The sequence below is a fragment of the Marmota flaviventris genome, chromosome 3, assembly GCF_047511675.1.
Source record: "Marmota flaviventris isolate mMarFla1 chromosome 3, mMarFla1.hap1, whole genome shotgun sequence".
NCBI lineage: Eukaryota > Metazoa > Chordata > Mammalia > Rodentia > Sciuridae > Marmota > Marmota flaviventris.
Window position 1 is genome coordinate 7,566,051 of NC_092500.1, and position 10,610 is coordinate 7,576,660.

Consider the following 10,610-nt stretch of genomic DNA (forward strand, 5'->3'; position numbering starts at 1 on the left):
CTCTTTTATGTGTTAGCCTTGTGGATAAGATTGTGACTGAAAACAAGGGTCCTAACTCTGTGTGTGAGTGTGTGTGTGGGGGTGTATGTGTGTGTGTAAATGATAGGCTTGACTCCTCTTTCCTTATAACTACTCTGAGAAGCTGGACAAAGGGCCAGATTCTTTTAGCAAATTGAGAAACTAAGGCTTAAAGGGGAGAAGTGACTTGGCTGTGGCTGGAATTGTCTGACCTCCAGCCCCCTGAGCAGCAAGCTTGACCTACCTTACCCAGCCCAGCCCAGAGTTGGTGAGGTTTGGGGCACCACAGGGGCACTTAGGATTGGCCTAGGCACCCCTGAAGCCTGAAGCACCCAGGGAGGACAAGCCCTTAGATTTTTCCATTTCTTCACAGTTCATTGTAGCATGAAGAATAAGAGCACAGACTCTGAACCCAGACAGATCTCAGTTTGAATCCTGCCTGAGGCATTTCTTAGCCATTTGACCTTGGGCAAGTCTCTTAACCTCTCTGTGTTTTCTCATTTGTAAAAATGGGGTCAGTAATGGGACATAACTCACCAGCAGGGTTCTGGGAAAGACTTCTCCAGAACAGGCAGAAAAGCATTGAGCACTGGCTTGACACCTAGTGAATGCTCAACCAATTGCTGATTTTATCATTGTCCTTTACCTCACCACAGGAGCATTCAATTTGTGCCCTGGGGCTCAAAAGTCCCAAGATGTGGTGGTGGTGGGGGGGGGGGATAAGGGAAGGGCTATCTCTGGCAGTGTCTGGGAGGGCTGGGGGAAAGTGGCCTTGACACTGGGCCTGCAAGGATGACTCCTCAGTCTGAAACTGCAGACAAAACCCCTGTGTGGACTCAGGGCTATGAAGAAGAGCCCCCAAACCTCAGCAGCCCTTTCCTCTTCTGAGCCACCACCTCCACCTCATCTCCCCAGGGGACACTGTGACCCTTGAGCCTCCAAAACAGGAACCAGGCAGGCAGGCAAATGAGGAGGAGGGCAGGAGCTAAGGAAGAAGGAGACGAGGCCTACTGCCTATCCACTCCAGTTTTGTCAGCAGAAAATCCACCAGAGCTGGGCCTGAAATCTCATTGACTGTGTGATATTAGCCAAGTCATTTAATCTCTTGGAACTTCAATTTTCTTCTCTGTAAATGGTTGTAAAGATACCTTAAAGTGGGCTCAGTAGTGTGTGCATAGCATGCATGAGGCCCTGGATTCCATCCCCAGCAACACAAAAACAATAACAACCACCACAAATGAATAATCAAAAAAGCCCCAAAACCTTAAAGGGATTTTGTGAGGATGAAATGAACAGGTATAAATGTGTCACCTGGCACATAAGCACTTGACAATTCAATCTGTGGAGAAGGGATAAGGAATCTTTGCATGGGGAAGCTTAATCCCTAGTTCTGCTCACCCTAAGGATGTCCACAGCCTCATTGACCAGGCTGCAGGAGTGAGACTCATGGAGCCCCATCCCTTAGGACAAAGACTCTAATATGTGTATGGGGTTTAAATGGAGAAAGAGAGAGGGAGGGTGGGGGAAGAAGGGAGGGAAGATTCAGTTAGCAAGGACTGGGAATGGTGGGCTAGAACAGTGGCCTGATGCCCCCGCAGGGCACTGGCTCTGCTACTGATGGAGCAGGTACTCTGATCATGCTCCTGGCATGGAACAAAAGCCTCAAGGCAGGGGAGGCCCCAGGGGCCCCTGGTTTCCTGTCCACCTGCTTCTTCCCCAAACCAGGGCACTGCTCATCTGCACACATACCCCGCCCCTCCCCACACCATGAAGCTCCTCAACCTGATACAGCAAGGACCCTCATCCTGATACAGCAAGCCGCCCCTCCCCCATGTTTTAACTTGCTCTCATTTATTATCCCCTTTGACAGATGAGGAAACTGGCCCAGGGTAGGTATGCCTAAGGCATTCAGAACCCTGGAGAAGAGTAGATACAAATCCAGGAAAAGAAGAATCCAAGTGCAAGACCTCATATCCCTGTTCTGGCTGAGCTCCATTTCCCCATCCCCTCTCTGGTGCCTGAACTTTCTGGTGCCTGCCCAGAAAGAGCTTAGTTCAGGCCATGGGAGGCAACTAGCTCTCCCTTCCTTCCAGGTTTTGTGCGTACTCGAAGAGCGTCTACCAGGAGCCATTGGAGGGCTGATGGGGCAGGGACTGATCAGCTGGTGCCTCACAGTACCACCTGGCATTAAAGGCCCCAGCGGGCTTTGCTGAGAAGTCAAATCAGCCTAAACCCGAGGTCACTGCCCAGGATGTGTCTGCAGCGCCACCTGGTGGTGATACAACACTCATGCCACAGCTGGGCTGGAGGCCCAACATTCCCAGGGAGGGGTTCAGCAGACATTGAGTGAGTAGCTACTATGTGCCAGGCACAGGCAGACCAGGCACTGAGAGGGGAAGGAGGCTGAAGAGATCTTGGGAGGGCACTTGACAGATGGAACAGCAAGTGTGAAGGCTCTGAGATGTGAGGGTGGTGGGGTGACCCAGGAGGTGCAAACCGGTCAGAGCTGAACCCTCAGTGCCCAGGTGGAGAAGGAGGGGATTGGGGGGCAGAGAGGTTGGCAGATCTGGCAGGGCTTCTGAGGTGAGGCATTTAAATTTGTTTCGGAATGTGATGGGAGCCATGGCTATGCTGGCTGTTGTGAGGACAGACTTCAGGATGGACAGGGAAAACACGGGGTTGCTGTATGGACCTCTGGCAGAAGCTGATGGCGGCTTAGATACCAGGGGGCAGTGGTGTGATGCTAGGAAGTATGAGGTGGGCCTGCCCTATCAGAACAGGCCCGAGGAGCTTTGTTAGTGGTAGGTGGTGTGTGCAGGTGAGTCCTGTGTGAGCTGAGGAAAGGGCAGGTGGACAGGAAACTAGCAGCCCCTGGGGCCCCAGTGACTTACTTTGTCAAGTGTCTGGGGCTTCCCCTTCCCTAAGACCTGTGACGTGAAGTGCCCATGTGTCTGTATTTGAAAGAGAGAGAGAGAGAGTGTGTCTGAGCACCCCTGGGTATATATGATTCTAAAACTGAGAGGTTTGCAGACAGATGGGAGGGGGCTATGATATAAAGCAGAGTATCAAGAATAGCAAGGTGAAGCTGGGCACAATGATGTCCACTTGTGTCTTAGCCAGCTACTGGGGAGGCTAAGGCAGGAGGATGGCTTGACCCCAGGAGTTCAGGACCAGCATGGGTAACATAAGAAGATACTCTCAAAAAATAATATAAGAATGAGCTCATGGCATTGAGGTGAGTATCTAATGTGTGAATGGTGAGCCCTTTACTCAGTTGTGTGTGTGTATATGCGCGCGCAGGGGATAGAATCCAGGGGTACACTACCATCTCTATATTTATTTATTTATGTTAACAACTGAGGTGCTTAACCACTGAGCCACATCCCCAGCCCTTTTTATTTTTATTTTTTTTATTTTGAGACAGAGCCTCATTAAGTTGCTTAGGGCCTTGCTAAGTTGCTGAGGTTGGCTTCAAATTAATGATCCTCGTGCCTCAGCCAGGATTACAGGCATGCGCCACTGCACCAAGCTTTTCTTTCTTTCTTTTTTTAGGCACAATGCCTTTATTTTATTTATTTATTTTTATGTGGTGCTGAGGATCGAACCCAGGGTCTCGCATGTGCTAGGCGAGTGCTCTACCGCTGAGCCACAACCCCAGCCCTTATTTTTTCTTTTTGAGACAGTGTCTCACTGAGTTGGTGAGGTTGCCCTCAAACTTTCGATCCTCTGTCCTTAGCTTTCTGACTAGCTGGAATTACAGGTGTGTGCTGCCATACGTGGCTCACAGGACTCTCTATTTTGAAGGGAAAATGTGGGAGGAGCAGGCTTGGGGGAGACCAGGAGCTGCCTTTGACAGGTTAAGATCAAGGTGCCTGTGGTCATCCAGGTGGAGGTGCTGAGCAGGTAGGTGGCTGGCTATATGCACAGGGCTCAGGGCCCGGGTGTTGGCTAGAGAGACAAGTTTAGATGTGGTCGAGGTGTGAACACTCCAGGTTCTGAGGCAAATTACCCAGGAAGTGAATGTGGGTGGAGCAGAGCACTAGGGAGGATCTGTGGACTTCTGAGTTTGGGGAGATGAGGAGAACCAGCAAAGGAAGATGAGCAGGAGCATTCAGGAGGGAGGAGGATCTGGGGTCCAGTGTGAAAAGAACACAGAAGGAGGGAATGAGTGACTGGGTCAAACACAGTTTTATTTCATTTTATTTTATTTTTGGTGCTGGGGATTGAACCCAGGGGTGTTTAGCCACTGAGCCACATCCCCACCCCCCCCTCCCTCCCTCCCTTCCTCCCTTCCTCCCTTCCTTCCTTCCTTCCTTCCTTCCATTATTTTTGTTGTTGTTGTAGATATAAATAATAATTTTATTTATATTTATGTGGTGCTGAGAATGGAACCCAGTGCCTCACATGTGCTAGGCAAGCGCTCTGCGACTGAGCTACAGCCGTAGCTCCTCCAGTCCTTTTTCATATTTTATTTAGAAACAGGGTCTCACTGAGTTGCTTAGGGCCTTGCTAAGTCGCCTCAGCAACTGGCTTTGAACTCATGATCCTCCTGCATCAGCCTCCAGAGCCTTTGGGATCACAGGCCTGTGCCATCACACCTGGCTCAAACACAGTTTAGAAGAGGGAAAAAAATGAGCTTGAGCATCAAGTCCAGCTGATCTGGCAACATAAGGTCACCTGGGACCTTGAGAAAAATGGTTTCTGCTCAAGATTTTCAGTGGAAGGTCAAAGTTTGATTAGAGGAGGCTGGAGAGACCTGGAGAAGACTGAGTAGAGGCTGTGAGTGTAAGCACTTCCAAGAGCTCCTACAAAGGGGACAGGTGCATGATGGCAGCTGGAGGGCAATGGGTGATGGTATTTAGATTTTGTAGGATTAGAGATTTTATAGCCTGTACACGGGATGATGAAAAGATACTGGAGCAGAAGGAGTGATGTGATGACAGGAAGGAAGAATCATAGGAGCAGGTAGGTAATGGCATGGGGGGTTGAGTTTAGTGGGGACAGGAAGGTGGGGACAAACAGGAGGGCTGGGAGGGAAGACCCTGGAGTCGGGGTCCAAATCCTGCCTCCACCACTGATGCGCTGTGGGATCAGGACAAGTTATTGCTGCCTTGAGCTCCGTTTCCTCCTCTGCAGAGCAGGGGTGGTGATGAGAATACCTGCTGACATCTATGGCCACTTGCTCAGTGCTTGGCCACTATTCATAGTACTCCGCGTGTTTCAACTCAATGAATCTGCCACCGAGGTGTGGGGGAGGGGATAAGCCTAGCTCAGGGCCTGCAGAAGGGGCCACAAGTCCCCAAGAGCATTGGAGAAGACTTTCTGGTGGAAGTGACAACAAACTGGGGCCTGAAGGGATGAGTAGGAGTTTGTGAGACAGAGAGGAAGTGAAAGGGAACACTGGGCTCGCTCCAGCACAGGCAAGGACCTGGTAGATTACAGTCAGAACACTTCCAGTGCTCTGGCCCTGACAGGGAAAGGCTCGGAGCAGGGAGGAAGCTGGTGAGTCAGGGTGGGCTGAGGGCTGGAAACTGCCAGCTCAGGACTCCAGGCCCAGCTCTGGGTGCCTTCATGCACTCTGGTCACACCCCCGGGGCTAACACGTGGGGCTTCTCTGGGGCTTTAGGGCAGGATTTTAGGACAGTTTGGGCTTAGGTAGCAAGTTCTCAGATTCACAGTCCTGGGGCCATGTTCTTCAGCCTGGAGTGGCCTTGTCCTACCACTTTCCAGTCTCATCTCCTGCCTTTTCCAACCCCCTCTTTACCCTTCAGTCAGCGTTTTCTAACAGAATTGCAGGCATAGGTAAGTCTGTGCATGTGGTGGGGGGAAGGGTGGCACATCATATTGTGGGTTATAGATAATAAGACTGTCCCATGACCCATCCCATGCATTCCATAGGGGGGTTCTAGTCATTTTCTCCTGTGACCCCTGCAATGACCCTGACAAGTGGGCAGGTGTGGAGTCCCGATCTTCATAGTATTTATAAGAAAGAGGGGACTCAGAGAGCCATAGGTTTCTGTGAGGTTACACAGCAAGGTGGAGCTGGGACTGATTTTTATTTTATTTTTTTTTTTGGGGGGGGATACCAGGGATTAAATTCAGGGGCACTCAACCACTGAGCCACATCCCCAGCCCTATTTTGTATTATATTTAGAGACAGGGTATCACTGAGTTACTTAGCATCTCACTGTTGCTGAGGCTGGCTTTGAATTCATGATCCTCTTGCCTCAGCCTCCTGAGCCACTGGGATTACAGGTGTGTGCCACCATGCCTGGCCTGATATTTTTTCCTCTCCCTTTTTTTTGTACCAAGGATTGAACAGGCACCTAACCAACTGTGTGCCACAGATCCCTGGCTAGGGCTGATTTCTAGTTGTGTATGAGCTCAGGTTTGACAACCAATGCTCTACCCAAGTGAAAGGCCCCCAGCTTGGGCCTGAGTTCAGGAGAGCAGAGGGTGTGGCAATGCAGGGCCTCCCAACCCAAGCCCCATTTTGCTTGTGTCCACAGGTAGCTCATTTCCCTCTCTAGGTCTCAGACCTTCCCATCCAGGCAGGGAGGTCCAGATGTGATGACTTCCAAGGCCTTTGTTATCTAAGGCATCTGACCCTGGCACCCAAACATGCCATGAGGGAGGGAGGAAAGGAGAGAGATGGACCTAGAGGAGGGTAGATCACAGGACCTGAGGTTATAGGGTCCAGCTGGATGGGCAGGATCGAGGAGGAGTTTTATGGTGGAAAAGCAGTGTGGCTTCAGGAAAGTCACTTTCCCTCTCTGAACCTGGTCAAGTAGGTCAAATGTGGTCACCACAAAGATCTTGGCTCACTACAAAGGACAAACATCAGGCTTTTTCTCCTCTCCTTGCTGCTGGCCAGGGTGGCTCAGGCAGCCCATGGGGAGATGTCAGATCAGAACTTGGTCTGGCTGCTTTGGTCGACTTGACCTCCACTGACCCAAGGGAGTTGGAGGGAGGGGCTATCTAGCATAGACAGGCACAGGAGAGCCAGCTTCAGCCAGATAAGGTGACAAAAAGAGCCAGGGTGTAGGAGTCACTAGGTCTGGGTTTGAATCTCAGCTCTGATATTTAGTGGATCTTGGGCAAGTTGCCTAAGACCTCCCTGAACCTTGATGTCTTCCTCTGTAAAACGAGGATGTCCATTAGGGTGCCTGAGGCTGGGACATGAGGATATCAAGGAATGGTGTACAAGCCTTGTGCTCTGAGAGGCAGTGCCAGCTGTAGGCAGCAGACCAAGGACCATCGACCCTTCCCCACCAGCCTGCACCCTTGATGTCAGCCTGGAATCCCAGCTGGAGTGGATGCCCCGACCAAGTTGGGAGGAACCTGAAACAAGGCTAAGCAGTGGCTCACTGGTCTGTCCCCGGTGCTGCTCTGCCCTGACTTAATCCTAAGGAGCCCGGGTGTCAGCCCGAATGGCTGAGGGGATTTGCTGCAGTGAGAAGCTGATGAGAACTCAAGGCTAGGGCCCCCAACTTGAAAGCCTGCTTCTGATGTACTCTGCTGCTCACTCTTGTCTCTGGCTGGCAGTTGTCCCAGATTAACTGCTGACATCAGGACCTGCCAGCTGGGGCAAACTGGCACAGACAAGGCAGTATAGGAGGGGTTGTCTGCTAGTGAGGTACAGTCAAGGGAGGGGACATATATCCAGCTTTGGAAAATTGTCCTCCCAGGAGCTGGAGTGGAAGAGGACAAGAGTTAATGATCTGCATTGTGTCAGGCACTGCACATGTTGTCTGCATAGCAAATCCTCTTCACACAGAGTGAAGTTGCTCAGGGGAATGGAGTTTCTTGCCCAAGGCCACATGCTGCCCAGCAGATACCCTTCACTGATGGCAACAGCTGCTAGGACTGGGGGCGACCTCAATCAGTGTAGGTCAGAACATTCTACACCATCATCATGACAGCAGCTGCATGCCCAGGTGATGTGCCCAAGATCATACCTGAAATTGGTGATGGAGGCAGCATTTGAACTTGGGTTGTCCAAAACCAGTGTTTGGACACATTTCAGGTCTATGGCCCTTACATTTCTCCAGGTTGCACAAATATCTGCTTGGAGTGGGAGCATTTGTATGCAGCATTGAAAACACAGTGGGTTACAACAGGTCATTGCTGGGTATAGAGAGACCTCAGGTTGACAAATCTCAGGGAAGGACTTCCTAGCCCTTTGGGTCACATACTCCTTGACTAAATGTGTCTCGGGCTAGGGTCAGAAAGACTACAAGAATGGGCTTGGGGGGTGTGCAAGGCTTTCAGCCAGACCTTTCCCTTAGTATATGATGCTTGGGCCCAAAGGTTTTACTCTGCTTAACCTAACTTCTTGGGATCCTGTTCCAATCCTCAGGGACAAGAGACCGGGGGTATTAGGTTCCACTCATCCTGGATCCCTTCATAACTCCTCTCCTTGTACCTCATTGTTTGGTGTGTTGGGTCGACACTGGATGTATGGATCCAGGTCAGAAGCTGCCTGTAGGTCTCATGGCTGTACACCTAACATGAAACTTGGAGACAAGTCACATCCATTTGCCTTCCTGGTTTCATTTTCAATGCTATCCACAGAGGGGTCTTCCAGAACCCTCCCAGTTCCCAGTCTTTTCCATCATGTCATTTACCATGACCCGCCACTCTCTAGTGCCACTCTCTAACACTCACTGTCAGTGGAAATGAGAGGCAGGCGGCAGGACTGACACGTGACATTTAGTAAATATTCACTGCATAAAACTTCTCCGAGCTTTGATTTCTCATGCATATAATGGGATGACAATGTTCCCCATTAAATTTAAAAACCAAAACAGTGCCCTCAGGTATCCAGTTCAGGACTGGGAAGTAGTAAGTGCTAAGAGTGCTGGGAGCTGGACTGGGGTGAGGACAATCCCAGCTAGGAGAAAGGATTTTGTCAGGAGATGGGCAGCTGGTCAACAAGTTGTATGACAATGCTGTGATCCCAGGGCAGAGATGCTGTTCTGGAGATTTGTTACCCCATCCCTACTCTGGGTATGAATTTTAGTTCTGCTGCTATAATTTGAGACACATCACTTTGCCTTTCTTAGCTTCCTTTAATTTGTAATATGGCCATTTAAAAAAGTCTGCCTTGCGGGATGGGGCTGTAGCTCAGGGGTAGAGTGTTTGCTTAACATGTGTGAGGCACTGGGTTCAGTCCTCAGCATCACATACAAATAAATAAATAAAGTAAAAAAAAATAGTCTACCTTGCCATTCAAATACATCTTTTTCCCCCTCTTACAAACTTATAAATGCTTCCTGGTCCCTCAACCTACAGGGACCAAACTCTAACAATACGCAGCGCAGGGTGGGAAGGCCAGGCAAATTAGCCTTGGATGTAGAAGGGCAGCTCCAGGTTTAGCTAGAAAGTAGTCACTGCTCCACACACAGGGAGTGGAGGGAAAAGGGATGCAGAGGAGGATGGGACGGGAGAGAGGAGGAACTACCAAGGGTGATGCAGCCCAATTCACTCCCATACTCTGGATGGAAGCAGCTGGAGAGTTCAGGACAGCCTGAGCAGGGGACCCAGGGACCCCAATGCTGAGTCAATTGGCAATGACAACACTGGTGCCCTGCAAGTGGCTGTACCCTCTCTGTGTAATGGTATGTGTAAGTCAGTCTAAGTTGTCAAGGCTAGCCCTGAATTTGGGACCTTCCTGCTTCAGCTTCTTGAGTAGCTGGGATTATAGAAGTGTGCCACTGGGCCTAGCTAAACTTGTCTTTTAGTTATGAAAGTGTCGTGACCAGAGACAGAAAACTTGCCCAAAGGAGAAAAGGAAAAGTCCCAGACTCTCATCACCAGGACCCAACAATTCCAGGGTTTTATTTTTTTTCCAGGGTTTTTATTTATTATTATTTTTTAATTTAAATTTTATTTTTCTGAGCCAGGCGTGATGGCACACACCTATAATCCCAGAGGCTCGGGAGGCTGAGGCAGAACTGTGAGTTCAAAGTTAGCCTCAGCAATGGCGAGGCGCTTAGCAACTCAGTGAGACCCTGTCTCTAAATAAAATACAAAAAGGGGCTGGGAATATGGCTCAGTGGTTGAGTGCCTTCGAGTTCAATCCCTGGTACCAAAAAAAAAAATAAATAAATTTTATTTTTCTGGTACCAGGGATGGAACTCAGAGGCACTTAATCACTGAGCCACACCCCCCAGCTCTTCTTATTTTTTTATTTTGAGACTGGGTCTGGTTGTTGCTCAGGGCCTTGCTAAATTCCTGAGGCTGGCTTTGAACTTGTGATCCTTCCACCTCAGGAAACTGAGGTGCTAGGATTACGGTGGGGTACACCACTGTGCCTGGCCCCAGTCTTTTTTTTTGGTTAAACACAATTGCCATCAAGTATTTGGGAACACTTTTCATAAGCAGTCCTATCTTTCTATTAGTTGTATAGATTTTGTTTTTGGTACCAGGGATTGAACCCTGGGCGCTTAACCACTGAGCCACATCCCCAGGTCTTTTTTGTATCTTATTTAGAGACAGGGTCTCACTGAGTTGCTAAGTGCCTTGCTTTTGCTGCGATTGGCTTTGAACTGGTGATCCTCCTGCCTCAGCCTCCCACTTCACTGGAGTTG